We start from the raw sequence: 15,031 nt of genomic DNA, 5'->3' as shown, positions 1-15,031 counted from the left end.
AGGCAGAGATTGGTGGAGTCCAAGTTGATTATAGAACCAGGGGAAGCACGTTTGAGGTACTTGGCCTTCAGCCAGGTCAACTCTGTAGATACTGTAGATATATAATTGCCATTATACGTCGAGAGAATTGTACACACACAGCATTGGGTTGTCTTTTGTTTTGGCTTGGATCTGTGGTTTTATTAGTTGGGATCCCTGTCCCTCAATGCCAACCTGTCTTCCTGGTAGACTTAGAGAGGCACTTGGGACCCAGAGGTTACATGATTTGCTCAGGATACCCCAATCAGGATGTGTCCAAGGCTGGACGTGGGTGCATGTGGTCCTGGCTTTGGGGCCGGTCCTCTCTCCCTCCAATACTGCTTTTTCACTGCACCAGCCACACACATGCACACGTGTGCCATGCTTGTGCTGCTACAGGATGTTTTCACATATCCTATTTCATTCTCCAACAGCCCTGTTAAGTAGGTAAGGCAGGTGCTCTGTTACTCATTTGACAGGTAATGAGACTGCTCACCCAGCTGATTAAATGTCAGGCTCCATTTGAAAGCCAGACCTTCCAGTGTACTAAGTTTCAGTGATGTTCTGGGTGCTGGCTGACTTCAGGACTCCATTGCCAGGGGTACCTTCCTATAGGAAGGAATTGATAACACAATCAGAAAGTGATAGCAATACAGAAATGGACTCACAAGCACATTGATATACACAAAGTCTTTTGTATCTACTCACAGAGGCCCATAAGCTAAGTGATTTCTCCTGGGCTCTTCCAGATTGCTTGGGTGTAAGGATCTCTTGGTCCTTTTCAGAAGCTTAGAAACCTGGGGGGACCCTCTGGGGCTACAAGACTTTCTCTCCTCTCTATTTCTACTGCTAGCCAGCCCCAGCCCACTTCTGTCAAGGTTCAGAAATACTTCGTTATGATTCTGATGTGCTCTTTGCCTAATCCTTCAGGTTGTATGCCATACACTTTGACACAGTCTGCCAAGTAGACATGGTTATCAGTTGTTGCTAGGGTTAGAGAGACTTTATGAAAAAATTAAATGGCCCGGTCAGTGCTTGAATGGCACAGGCCTTTTTATTTGACCTGCTTAAGAGAAGGTTGTGGAACTCAATTTTTGATGCTCAAGGAAGCCCAAGGTGGGGAGGCCACAGGCAACAAAGCAAGGATGCTGGAGCAGTTTACAGCCTCTCCCCCTCACCAGTGCCAGGATTGACACTTCCAAACTAGGGAAGCCCAGTAACTCTAACATCAGCTGGGGAAGATCCAGTCCCCCAAAAGTGGGACTGGGGAGGGAAAAAAATGATCAACCAAAGTATTGCAAGGGAATCTTAGCTATGGCCACAGAAGGGAATCTAGGGTGGTTTGTAAGAAGCTGTTCTTAGAATCTGACCCAGCATTCCATCTTCATGTTGCTCAGGGAACTCCCTGGTCAGGATAGTGCAGGTATTTTATAGGAGGAGGTCCTATTTAAGCTGAGTCTAATTAGTTTTCCACCCTGAGGTCATAAGCAGGAAGGTACCAATCAACTGGGACTACAGAAAAAGAACTGGAAGGAGGAAGATACAGGGAGATGGTATGGGAGAAAGAAAAGAAAAGGGGAAAAAAGCACTGTGCTAAGCACTTTACAAATATCCTTATAACAACCCTAGGAGGCAAATGCAATTATCTCCCTTTTACAATTTAGAAAACTAAGGCAGAAATTAAATGGTTTGCCCAGAGTCACACAACTAGTATGTGTCTGAGGCCATATTTGATCAGATCTTCCTGACATTGGGCCCAGGATTCTAATCACTAAAACCTAACTGCTTCTATGGCTAGGATCTACACAGCTTATTGGACTAGGAAAAACTAGGCCTATCTTAAAAAATAAGTTTCTCCAGTTCTATTAAAGACAGACACTTAGATCTGGGTCATCCAGTCTAGCCTTCATCTGTCCTCTTCTTTTACAAGTCAGAAAACTAAGGCAGGACATTTGGGCAAGTTCAGTCCCTCCCTCCCTCCTCGCTTCCCACCCCCCCACAAACCTAATTCCAAACCCTATACCTCTACTGGGTTAATTTCAAACATATAAATACCACATTTCTCAGAAATCTTTCCTATAGAGAGAGGCATATATTATACCCAATAATCCTAACTCCCAGTTTTCTAACTTGTCTATATTCTCTTTTCCAGTCCAGAGACTGGAGTACCCATAACCCAGGTTCCAAACTAGTTTGATTCAAATTTTATCTTGAATTTATTCTGCATCCTCTGCCTAGGGTTAAGGCTACCTCTTTCCCCTTGAGCTTTTTGAATTCCTCAGGACCCCCAGAACCATTCTTAGTGATGGGGTTTCAGCTTGGTCTGTTACAGAATGTCAAGGCCAATCAGATTAGCCTCAAGGGGCTCTGATTCAGGAATGAGGCAAGATTCAGGAATAATTCCTTTGTAGTTTGCTGCATTTGATCCATCTTTGAGGGACTGAGTTCATTACTAAGGCTGGAACTCAAATTCAGTTCTATTAAAGACAGACACTTTTAGATCTGGGTCATCTAGTCTAGTCTTCCTCTATCCCCTTCTTTTACAAGGCAGAAAACTAAGGCAGGGATGTTTGGGCAAATTGTTCAATCCCACAGCTATTTTGGAGGCAAAGCTGGTATTAGAACCCAACTCTTCTGATACCTAGTGTAATGCCCTAACCACCAAAACACACTGCTTCCCTGTGGGATGCCTGCAGTGGATGACCTAAACCTGTCATCTTAGTAATCAGCTCAGAGAAGAGTTGGTTCTAATAAACCCCTTCCTTGTATTCAAGGGCTCATCCTCCCTAATCCCATCTGAGCAGCTCATCCTTCCTATAGATTTATGAAAATCATTCCCTTGACTGTCTTGGTTTCTCACTCCTGCCCCTCATTTGCTTTCTGCAGCCTTCTGGGTTTTACTCCAGCAACTGGACTTTTTTTTTTTTTTCAGTGTTATAGTCAGTAAATATTTATTTATTTTATTTATTTTTATTTTTTATTTAATAGCCTTTTATTTACAGGTTATATGTATGGGTAACTTTACAGCATTAACAATTGCCAAACTTCTTGTTCCAATTTTTCACCTCTTACCCCCCACCCCCTCCCCCAGGTGGCAGGATGACCAGTAGATGTTAAATATATTAAAATATAAATTAGATACACAATAAGTATACATGACCAAAACGTTATTTTGCTGTACAAAAAGAATCAGACTCTGAAATATTGTACAATTAGCTTGTGAAGGAAATCAAAAATGCAGGTGTGCATAAATTAAAGTTAGAATTAATTAATGGTTTTAGTCATCTCCAAGTTCTTTCTCTGGGGTAGTTCAATTCATTCCTCCATTGGAATGATTTGGTTGATCTCATTGCTGAGGATGGCCAGGTCCATCAGAATGTCATCATAGTTCGTTCACAACTCCACCAACTCATCATGTCCCGTTTTGCATCCCCTCAACAATCATCATTATTTTTCCTGTCATCTTAGCCAATCTGACTGTGAAAGTATCAGGTTTCTTTTTTGGTTTTTCGATTAATAATGACTTGGGCATCTTTTCTATGACTAGAAATAGTTTTCAATTTCTTCATAGAATTGTCTTTCATTCCTTTGACCATTTTCAATTGGAGAATGGCGATTTTTATAAATTAGGTTAATTCTCTATATATTTTGGAAATGAGGCCTTTATCAGAACCTTTGACTGTAAAAATATTTATTTATTCTTCCCTTCTAATCTTGTCTGCATTAGTTTTGTTTGTACAAAAACTTTTCAGTTTGGTATAGTCGAAATTTTCTATTTTGTGATCAGTAATGATCTCTAGTTCTTCTTTGGTCATAAAGTCCTTCCCCTTCCACAGGTCTGAGAGGTAAACTATTCTATGTTCCTCTAATTTATTATTTATTTCATTCTTTATGCCTAGGTCATGAACCCATTTTGACCTTATCTTGGTGTACGGTGTTAAGTGTGGATCAATGTCTGGTTTCTGCCATATTAGCAACTGGAGACTTTTTTACTCCAGTCCTTCAGCTTCTGCCTATGGTTTGTCCTCTTGGAATCATCTTTCAGTTCACTGAACTTCTGTCCAGAGTCTCTTAGAAAAAAAAGATTATTGTGAATCACTAGAAGGGAGACTAAGCCAGGAAAGCTGGTCAGACCATCAACCCTGAGCATTCTCATCCTCAGAGAATGTCAGACCTAGAAGGGACCTCAAGGACCATCTAGGCTAAAGCCCTTTTACAATTAAGGACACTGACTCATAAAGAAAACTGTTTTGCCCAAAATTCCCCAATTGCATCTTAACTATCCTGTGCCTGTCTGGCTTTTGTGAAAGCCAGAGACATTTAGTATGATGAAAGCACAAGATGCGTTTGGGGAAATTCAGTGGCAGTTTTTGGCTCTAAAATGGTCATTAACCTAGAACAAGTGCTGGAAAGGACCTCAGGGGCCACGTAGACCAACCCTCTCATTTTAAAGATGGAGGAACTAACCTGCCTGTTCACCCAAAATGTGAAATTTAAAAAAAAAAAAAATTAAGTAAAATGGGGCTCGTCCGGGATTTGAACCCGGGACCTCTCGCACCCTAAGCGAGAATCATACCCCTAGACCAACGAGCCCGTGATAGAAGCAGCTGTCCAGATGTGATTTTGCCACATCGTCAGCATCCAAGTCTTCTGGTTACTGGCGGTTGCTCTCTCCCCTTCCAGCCTACCTGGCTCTCAGCCCAGGCCTTGGCTGCACTCCGCCTCACTCTTTGAACTTTCTCTCCTCCCCTTCCCAGCTTCAGTGCTACAGCCTGGAGAGTCTTTGCTCTGGATGCTGGTCTTTATGTATATACTGAGTTGTGGCTTTGGGGTGGGGGTGGGGCTTGGGGGGAAGGGGGAAGGACCAGACAGCAAATGCATTCACTTCTAAAACATGGATGGGAACAGAATGAATTCGTAACATCCAGCAACTATTCCTACTATTCCTTTTTCTTCAAAACTCTAGGAAATGAGCTTCATCGCAGTCTTCTATATTTAAGTCTCCACCTCCCACTATGTCCATAAAACAAACAAATCCCAAGCCCACTAAGTGTTACTATGAGCAAGGGAAGGCTTCCTTTAACCCAAGACATGAAAAGGGGAAGTAGGCAGTAGTGTTTATAAGTGAGAGGAGAACGAAGAATTCAGTCTATTGGAATGAATGCTGGCTTCAGGACTGGGTAGATGCCCTCGGTTCTAGATCATTTCATCTGCCTTAAGCTTCCCATGTTTCATTGGCAATACCTATTCTTTCTGCATTACAGTGGATTGTGGTGAGGATCAAAATAAGATAATGTGTATGAAAATGTTCTTGTAAACTGTAAGGCAATCCTGGAAGATTTCTACTTAGATCTGTAGTTTGCTTCCTGCTATTTTTAACTTTCCCTAACCCTGAAACATCAGCTAACCAACGTCAATCAACAAGCAATCCATTTACTACAGTTTATTAAGCATCTGATATGTGCTGGGCACTGTGCTCAGAACTGGGGATACCAAAAAGGGTAAAAAATAGTCCCCAGGCCCAAAGAGCTTACCGTCTCATGGGAGAGAGAACGGGCAAAAAAAAATATGTGGAAACAAAGCATGTAGGATAATTTGGGAGTGGTCTCAGAGGGAAATCACTAAGATCAGGGAAAACTTCAAAAAGCAGAAGTCAAGACTCCTGCTCTGGATTCCTATGGAGTCCACATTGATCTCAAAGGTGAACCTGATCCCAAATAGGAGCGTCTGTTAGAGGCTGGCTTCTTTGTGTCCAGTCACATAGCATTTATTAAGTACATGTTATGTGCCAGGTATAGTAGTAAGAAAGGCAAAGTTGTCCCTGTTCTTAAGCCCTCACAGTCTATTGGATGGAGTGGGACTGCACGCAAATTTGCAAATAAGATTCACACAAGATTCCTTCTGAGGGAGGACACTTTGATGAAGGGCTGGGAAAGACTTTCAGATTGTGGCATTTTAGCAAACTTAAAAGGAAGCCAAGAGATGGAAATGACATGGAAGGGCACTCCAGAATTGGGCATAGCCAGAGGAAAATGCTTAAAGTCTGGAGATAAAGTTTTGTATGTGAGGAATAGGAAGGAGGTCCATGGCATTATATTGCAGAGGGCATGGGGATGGGGAGGAGTGAGGGAAGGAGGGCTCAGAGTAGAAGGAGCTTCAGAAGCCAAACAGAGTGTGATCCTTGGAGGGAAAATAACCTCTGTGGCTCTTTATGCTTCCAATCTTGGGGTGAGGCAGGGAATCCCTTTAAGATAAAACCTAGGGATAAAGCGCATATAAGATAAGATAAAGAAAGCGCAGTGGATAGAACACCAGCTCTGAAGTCAGAAGGATGGGAGTTCAAATCTGATCTCAGACATGTAACACTTCCAGCTGTGTGACCCTGGGCAAGTCACTTAACCCTAATTGCCTCAGGGGGAAAAAAAAAAGCTTAGAACAGATTTATACCTTAAATACACACACACACACACACACACACACAAATTCCCAAACTCTTGAAAATGTTCAGTGCACAAAATGGATAGAAACTATAGATTAGCTATGCATTTCCTCCATCACAAAAGAAATACTGAAGCTTCCTAAGAGCCAATTATTAAAAATAACGGCTTCCCCCATGGTCCTCCATCAGGCTCTCCATTTTGTGGGGCTGCTGAACAAACATCTTGATTTCATCTTAGGCTTGCACCCAGTGACTCTGGGAACAGCAAGGACGGTTTCTGATTTCTTTCAGGTTCAGAATGATCCTATGGTTGTCCTTTTCCTTTCAGAAGAGTAGTCACAGGAAGCAGCTCCTGCTGGCAGCCAGCACTGGCTGGGGATGCATGAAGTGGCCACCAAGCTGAGAACATCCCTCCAGATCCTGTAGGTCTGTGCTCAGGGAAGAGGCCCCTGGATGTCTCCTGCCTCTTTGTCCTGTGCTCCAGCAGCCATTGCCACTAAGGATGGTGAGGGAACAGGGAGCCCCCTCCTCTCCTTGCTGCGATTACTCAGGGCACAAGCAGGAAGGGCTCCAATGTGCAGTGCACAAAAGAGGGCATAGCCCCTTGTCTTTTGTCTTTTCTTACAGTTGGCTGAGTGGGGACTTCCTCATGACTTAGTGGACAGTCATCTTCAAGTCATCTGGAGACCAAGAAACAAATCCGGGGTTTCTGGGTCACACCATATTTTAGCCAGGTTCACAGAGTATACCCAGTCTGAAGTTTTCTGACCTGCTATCCTCTCTCTCTCTCTCTCTCTCTCTCTCTCTCTCTCTCTCTCTCTCTCTCTCTCTCTCTCTCTTCTCTGGCTGTCTCTCTCCATCTCTGTCTCTGGCTGTCTCTCTGTCTCTTTCTCTCTTCTGTCTCTTTTCTCTCTCTCCTTTCCAAGGCTGCCCATTTTATTTGGTGTTTGTTACATTTAGAATAAAACATTTAAAATAGTATAGTTTGGAGGGGATAGCATCTGGAGAGGTTAAACAGGCCTCAAGTTGAAGATGATGCTTCTGCTGAGCTTTGAAGGCAACTAGGGATTCTTCAAGGCAAAGGTAGCAAGGAGGGTGCTCTAGGAGTGGAGAACAGCCTCTGCAAGAACACAAAGATGGGAGATATGCTACAATTTTTTGGTGTACGGAACAGGAAGAAAAACAGTTTGGCAGAATCATGGCATGTGTGCAGGGCAGTGATGGCTAACGATCCTGCACAGGTAGGCTCGAGCCATCATGGAGAATTTTAATCAGCTGCATCTTGTAGACATTCCAGATTGCTGCTCCACGTGCAGGGACTATTTACACATCTGGAGCATGGATCCATTATCAACATGAGTCCTTCCCACAATCTTCTTCTGAGGTTAAAGTTCGCCATGAAGTATTGCCACAGGCCTACACCTCCAAAAACATTTATTTGGTTTTGGAATCCACAGCGCCCGTGACCACACTGTACTTTCACATCCCCTTACAGCCCACTCTTATCTTCCTGACGTCCCTGTTACCCAAACACTGTGCTACCACTGAATCAGTTTGGGGACTATTGTCTTTATCAACCCTTGCTGTCTGAATAAGGAGAGCAAGAGCCAGAGCCAGAGTGAGGGGAGGCCAGTGCTGATAAGGTGAGAGAAGGCAGGCCTGGAAGAGTGCCTAAGTTCTAGGGAATCTGAGGGTCCTGGAGGCTGGATTTCCCAAGCCATGAGTGTGGCTGTGGCCCAATTCATGGACCTCCCTAGTGTATGAGGAAGCAGCATGGGGCCTGGGGCCTGGAGCCTGGCCAGAGGCCCACTTCTGCAGACCAAGGCAATCTCTGAGAAGGTCTTCCACAGAGCAGTAACAGCCACAGGGAGCGTAGACTAGCTCAGACTCTGCTCAATTTGAAGGAGAAATACAAAGGTTTGCATCTATTGATCATTGGGGTAGCCATGTAGTACAGTGGCTAGTACATGTACTCTAGTACATGTACTAGAGTTAAGAAGATTCCTTGGTCTTGAATTCAAATCTAGCTTCTCACATTTTACAGGCTGTGTGACCTTGGGCAAGTCACTTAACTCACTTTGCCTCAGTTTCCTCATCTGTAATATGAGCTAGAGAATAGATTTAGGATGGAAAATACTATCTGCGTCCAGAGAGAAAACTATGGAGACTGGATATAGATCAAAGCATAGTATTTTCACCTCTTTTTTTCTGTTTGCTTTTTCTTTCTTATTCCCTTTTGGTCTGATTTTACTTACACAACATGAAAAATATAAAAGTATGTTTAAAATGATTGTACATGTACAAACTATTTCAGATTGCTTGCTATTTTGGGGAAGGGGGAAGGTAAGGGAGGAAGGGAGAAAAAATTTGGAACTTAAAATCTTACAAAAATGAATATTAAAAACTATCTTTACATGTATTTGGAAAAATAAGATAATACTGAGAAAAAAATGAGTTGGAAGAGGAAATGGCAAACCACTTCAGTATCTTTGCCACAAAAACTCTACATGGCATCATGAAGAATCTGACAGGATTAAAAGGACCAGTGGACAAGAAATCAATCAACAAACATTTTGTAAGTACCTACTACATGCAAGATACTGTGCTGAGTGCTGGGGATACAAGGACAAAAATGAAAATATGATCTTATAAGGAGCTGATTTATTCCATGCATCCATCTCCTGAGGAGGTAAGTTCAAGAGTTTTAGATTTTGTTTAGGTTCAAGAAAAAGGATCCTGACTGAAATTCTAGAAAGCCCTTGCTTTTGTTTCAGAGAGTGTCACTCCATCCAATCTCTTTCATGCTTCTTTAGCCTGTTCCTTGGATCTGTCCTAATTCAGCCCCATAAAGAACACTGGGTGATATTAATCACCCCGAATAGCTTCTTAATGGCTTGAAACTAGAGGCATCTGTGGGAAAATAACCCAGGGAGAATGTGGAATGACACTGTGGGGACAAAAGAACAGAATTTAATTTGATGTAAGGAAAAATATCCTAAACAGTGAGAATTATCCCAAAATGAAATGGATGGCCTTGTCAGCTCCTCTCTTAGTAGAAATTTTCAGTCCAAGACTAGATGTATGCTTAATAACTGGAAAAGCTGTGCTGGGGAATCTTTGATCAGGCTCAAGCTGGACAACACAATGTCTGGCATTCCATCCCTCTTTGACCTCCTGTGGTTCTCTGAGCTCTAAAACTTTTTTTTTCTTTAATCAATTCATCCCCCAGGTTTGGATTGAGGAAGGGGAGCCCCATGCTCTCCTACTGCCATAATTCTTTGTTTGGCCTCTGAAATACTCAGTTTCCTTATAATCTCTTAGTTTTAGCATGAACAAAACCCTTCTTCCCCTTTGTCCAACTGTGACAAAGTTGAGACTTTTCAAAAAGCAACTAAGTAGAAAGTATATACTTTTTAAATGTGATAACACAAAAATATATGTAACAGACTACAGAAAGGATTTTATTTGATAGAACATGAGCAGGTTTGTACCTCCCATGTGCAGAATGGATGAAAAATGCCAGACTCATGCTTGTGAATATGAGAAAAAGTACATGGAAATGAATGGACCAAGAATCATAATGAAAATTTGAAGAGAAAAAGTGAAAACATATTGTGATACTTTATGTGTTGAAATTTAAGTATAAAGTTTCTAAGCAAACGTTCTTGATGTTTAATATTATTTTAATGAAACATCTAATTTTTTAAAACCTGAGAGAATGTTCTATGAAGAAAAATAGAATTTCTGCATTATGGGCAAGAGGAAAATATGGTGCCATTACAAAGGGAGTAACTCCTTCCTAGGTAAGCATGGAATGGTGAGCCACAGGGGGACCAATGGTAGTTTCATTGACCTGGGCAGAGCCAAGAGCTGAGAAACACAATGCAGACTCTATGTAAGGATGTCTAAATTGGGAGGTAAGCTGAGACTCTAGAGGAAAAGAGGTAATGGGAAGGTTCCCAGGGAAATTATCCCCTCCAGTCACACAGTTGGGACTTCATCTACTGGTTTTGTGAATTTATTTTTAAGAACTGTGATTGACTCTGGAAGTAGGGGAAAAGGAACACTACTTAACCTGGAAACAGGTCACTGCTTAGGGGCAGCTGATGGGGCAATGAATACGGCACTGCATCTGGAGTCAGGAAGATCTGAGTTCAAATCTGGCCTCTGACATGTACCAGCTGTGTGACACTGGACAAGTCATCTTTTTGCCTGTTTGCTCAGCTATAAAATGGGACTATTAACAGTAACTACCTTGTAGGGTTGTTGTTAGAAGTAAAGGAGATCATGTTTGTAAAGTGCATGGTATTTAGTAGACACTGTATAAATACCCCTTCCCCTTGTTTGTTCTTTATGTGCCTTTGAATAAACCTATATACTATGTTAATGGTTTGCCGTCCTTAGTAGCTTTCAATAGTCAGACTCTAGGTCCTTAATAGACACAAATTCTGATACTCCCAAGGAGACTGCTGGGTGGAAAGGAAAATAAACTTTTAGAGTTATTATCAAGAGCCCTTCAAGGTTAAACCTGGTCCTCGGAGCCCAGAACTTCAAGCGATATGCCATGGGTTATATTTAGAATTATATTGACTGGCAGTGTCTGAAGGAAGCACAACCTTCTCCAATCTGAAATCCTATCTCATATTCTCCCTGGGCTCTATCTGATTCTACTGGTTTTCTGGTTTGCATAGTTCTATTCTCTGCTTTAATTTACCTTTATGCCTAGACCAATAGGTGAGGCAGATTGAATAACCAACTTTGGTTCTTCTCTTAGTTGAAATCTAATTTCTTTTCTCTATTAAAACTAGCATTTGAACTGGTCCAATCATGTTGGAGAACTATTGGGAACTATGTCCAAAGGGCTATAAATCTATGTATTCCCTCTGACCCAGGAATATCATTACCAGGTCTATATTTCAGAAAGATCAAAGTAAAAGGGAAAGGATCTGTATTTATAACAGCTCTCTGTGTGGTGGCAAGAACTGGTAATTGGTGAGATGCTCATCCATTAGGGAATCACTGAACAAGTTGTATAATGGAGTATTATTGTGCTATGAGAAATGAGAAGGGAGCGAGGTTCACGAAAACCTGAGAAGACTTATATGAAATGATACAAAGCGAAGTGAGAAGACACAGTAATAGTAATAGTAATATTGTAATAATGAACAACTGGGAAAGACATCTACTCTGATAAATACAATAGTCCAAGACAGTTCCAAAGGATTCATGATGAAAACTGCTGTTCCCTTCCAGAGAAAGAAAGAGAACTGATTGCAGATTGAAGCATGTTTTTTTCATTTTGTTTTTCTTGCTTTTTTGGCAATATGGAAATAGGTTTTGCATAACTTCACATGTATAATTGATATCTTGCTTGCCTTCTCATTGGGTAAGGAAGAAGCTAGAGGGAGGGTGAGAGAGAACTTGGAACAAAAAAAAATTCTTTGGACTTCTCTTTGTGACCCTGCTGATCCCATGGTGGAGTAGAACTAGACTCTTCCCTTCTCCTTTTCCCTCCCTCTGCCATTAGAGTGAAGGACCCGCAGGACTATAGAATCTGAGAGCTGGATGGGGCCTCAGAAGCCCAACCCAAACCTGAACAAGAATCTGTCAATCAACAAGCATCATTCAGCACCTCCCAAGTGACTGGGTAGCAACGTCCCCTGTGAGGTGATTTCATTCTGTCTGGGGAAACAACATGTATATGTGTCAAGGTAACACTGGCTTCCCTGGGCCCGCCTGCCAGGAAGGCCACATATGTTACATTTCACCCCTGCCCAGGCTTCTCCATTGCTCTTAAGGGGGTCTGGAGGTTAGCTCTTCACAAAGGGCTCCAGTCCCACCCTCCAGTTTCCTCCAGCACAGGGGATTATCCCTTGTACCAGGAGCCATTGGGATAGCATTTATAAAAGAATATTTACATCAAAAGGTATAATGATAAATATACAAACTTGCTGCCCAACATGTGATACTTAATCTCCCTTTCCCCTTCCACCACCTCAGTTTTGGGAGAGGGGATTCAGTTCCTATATAGCACAGTCCCAAGTTCCAAGTCCACAGTGCCTTTGGTCTCAAGTGCCAGCACCCTGCCAGGCCTGACTCCAAGGTCGGCATGGCTGGAATTCCCCGATCCAGGGAGAATGCTAAAGCTGGGGACAAGTAACAGAACAGAAACGGACACCATCAGGCCCACTTCTCCCGGGCCAGCTCGTGGCATCTACACTGTGGCTGAGCTGCGATCTTCGTCCTCTGGATGCAGCAAGAGAGCCGAGGGACTAGCTCAGTCTGGCCTGGTTTGGCCACACAGCCAATCAAAGGAGGCCACTCCTACCCATGTGGTAAGAGAGCCAGGATGCGGGGGAGGGGGTCCATGTTGGGAGATCTGGACACGTCTCACCCCCCCTCCCTCATCGGTCCCCTTACATAAGCATATAGGAAGTAGATGCAAATTAATGCTGACAGGCAGACAGTAAATTCACTCAGCTCTGCAGCATCTCACTTCGGGTTAGTTCTGATTGTTAGGAAGGCCTTCCTTCCTTCAAGGGTAAATTCATCTCTATGTTCAATTCGAACAATTGCTTCTAATTCTCAAGCAGAACAGATCTCATTACTCCTCCATGGTACAGCTGTAATACCCTTTCCCACCTTCCAAGGCATCCCTCCTCCAGACAAAACATTCTCAGTGCCTTCAGTCATCGTCCCACGACAATGACTCTAACCTTTTCACCATCCTGCTTGCCCCCTGTGGAAATCATGGATTATCAAATTCTTTTTTAAAATGGAGTGCCTGGAGATAAATACAATGAGACCCCTTATCTCCTAGCCCTGGACACTTTTTAATATTCTCTGATAAGAGCTAACATTTGTATGGTGCTTTAAGGTTTGCAAAGAGCTTTATAAATATGATCTCAGTTGATCTTCATTACTATCCTAGGAGGTGAGTGCTATTATTATCCTCATTTTACAGATGAAGAAACTGAGGCACAGAGTGGTTGGGTGGCTTGTCTAGAGCCACATGACTAGTAAATATCTGAGGGTAGATTTGAACTCAGATCTTCTTAATTCCAAAATGACCAACTGGCCATCCCTAAGATTCCACTAACTTTCCTTGATGCCCCTTACTGGGGAAGTCATGGATGGATCTTCACTGGAGGTCTTTTATTTTTAAATTTTACTCATTTTTTTTATTCTGAACATAACAAAACAAACAAAATGAGCATTTCCATATATAACATAGAAAAGGAAATTATACATTGAATTGCAAATTTCTAACATACAACTTGCTTTTTTAAGCATGTAATAAATTCAACATGTAACTTTCAAGACTATTCTGTTTGTCTGGAATCTCTTCTGGCTTCCTTTTTGTTCTTTCTTAATTTTAGAAGGAGGGGAACTCTACTTCTACCTACCTCTCTTCTTATCTCCCTATCTACTCCAGTTCCCCATTGAAAAGAAAGGGGGAAAAAAGCCTTTTATAACAAATATGTATACTCAAGCAAAACAATTTCCTATAATGTGCACCTCATTTTGCAGCTTGAGTCCATCTTTCTGTCAGGAGGTGGGTGATACACATTATCGCTGATCCTCTGGAGTCTTGATCATTACAATGCTCAGAATCATTAAGTCTTTCAAAGATATTTGTCTTTACACTGTTGTTATTGTAAAATATTTTATGCTGGTTCTTCATATTCTAAATCAATTCCTTTAAGTCTGAACTCATCTCTTTCCTTGTATTTATTCACATACCATAATCATTCAGTAATTCCCCAATAGATCTGCAGTTTGTGGTTCTTTGCCACTACAAAAACATCTGTTATATGTATTTCTGTATATACGAGTCTTTGCTTTGGGAAGGTCTGTTCTGGACGAACCTGATGTATAAAAGAAGTTCCTTTGAAGCAGCTAGGTGGTGCAGTGGATAGAGGCTGGACTGGGGTTCAAATCCAGCCTTGGATACTCACAATCTGTGAGCCTGAGAAAGTCACCTAAATATTTGCCTCAGTTTCCTCAACTGATTAATAATATAATTATAATAAAATCATCCTTCCAGGGTTGCTGTGAAGCTCCAATGACATATTTACAGAGTTTAATACAATATGCCTTTCTCCCATTCCTAATTTGGAGCATATGCAGATGTTCCTTAATTAATTCTGTACTGCTAACCACGTGAGAGAGACAGACTGTCGACTGGATGGCCTAAGGTGCATTCAAAAAACATCAATGGCAAGGAAGTGCTTATTCCTACCTAATGTGAGGAAAGGAAGGCACAGTGAAGATGGCTTCAGGCTTCCATCTCCTTACCAGGGCTGTGTGGTCCCGCCGTATCTATTCTTTCCTGTTTTAAGTGAAAGATGTTGGAGAGGGCAACAAAGCTGAGAGCTTCACGAGATCAGAAGAGGGAACCACTAGGAGTCCAGCTGGACTAGATGGTGAAGAACGTCCAGTGATTGTCTTGAGCCAGCCCGGCAGTAACAGACAAGGATTCATCTACTCATCAGCCACATCTCATTTGGGAAGTCAATCTGGTGGTGTGAATACTATGTCAAAATCTTGTTAAGCCTGAGCCTACTCTCCACA

General features: G+C 42.2%; 1 non-coding gene across 1 annotated transcript; it reads right to left on the bottom strand.

Moving 5' to 3' along the window:
• Nucleotides 1-4,539: 4,539 nt before the first annotated feature.
• On the bottom strand, nucleotides 4,540-4,611 carry TRNAP-AGG. The gene has a single exon. It is a non-coding gene; the product is annotated as a tRNA-Pro (tRNA).
• Between the last annotated feature and the right edge of the window lie 10,420 nt (nucleotides 4,612-15,031).

This window comes from Sarcophilus harrisii, chromosome 5, assembly GCF_902635505.1.
Source record: "Sarcophilus harrisii chromosome 5, mSarHar1.11, whole genome shotgun sequence".
Classification (NCBI taxonomy): Eukaryota; Metazoa; Chordata; class Mammalia; order Dasyuromorphia; family Dasyuridae; genus Sarcophilus; species Sarcophilus harrisii.
Note: the sequence above shows the minus strand (reverse complement) of the source record. Positions and strands in the feature narration are given on the sequence as shown.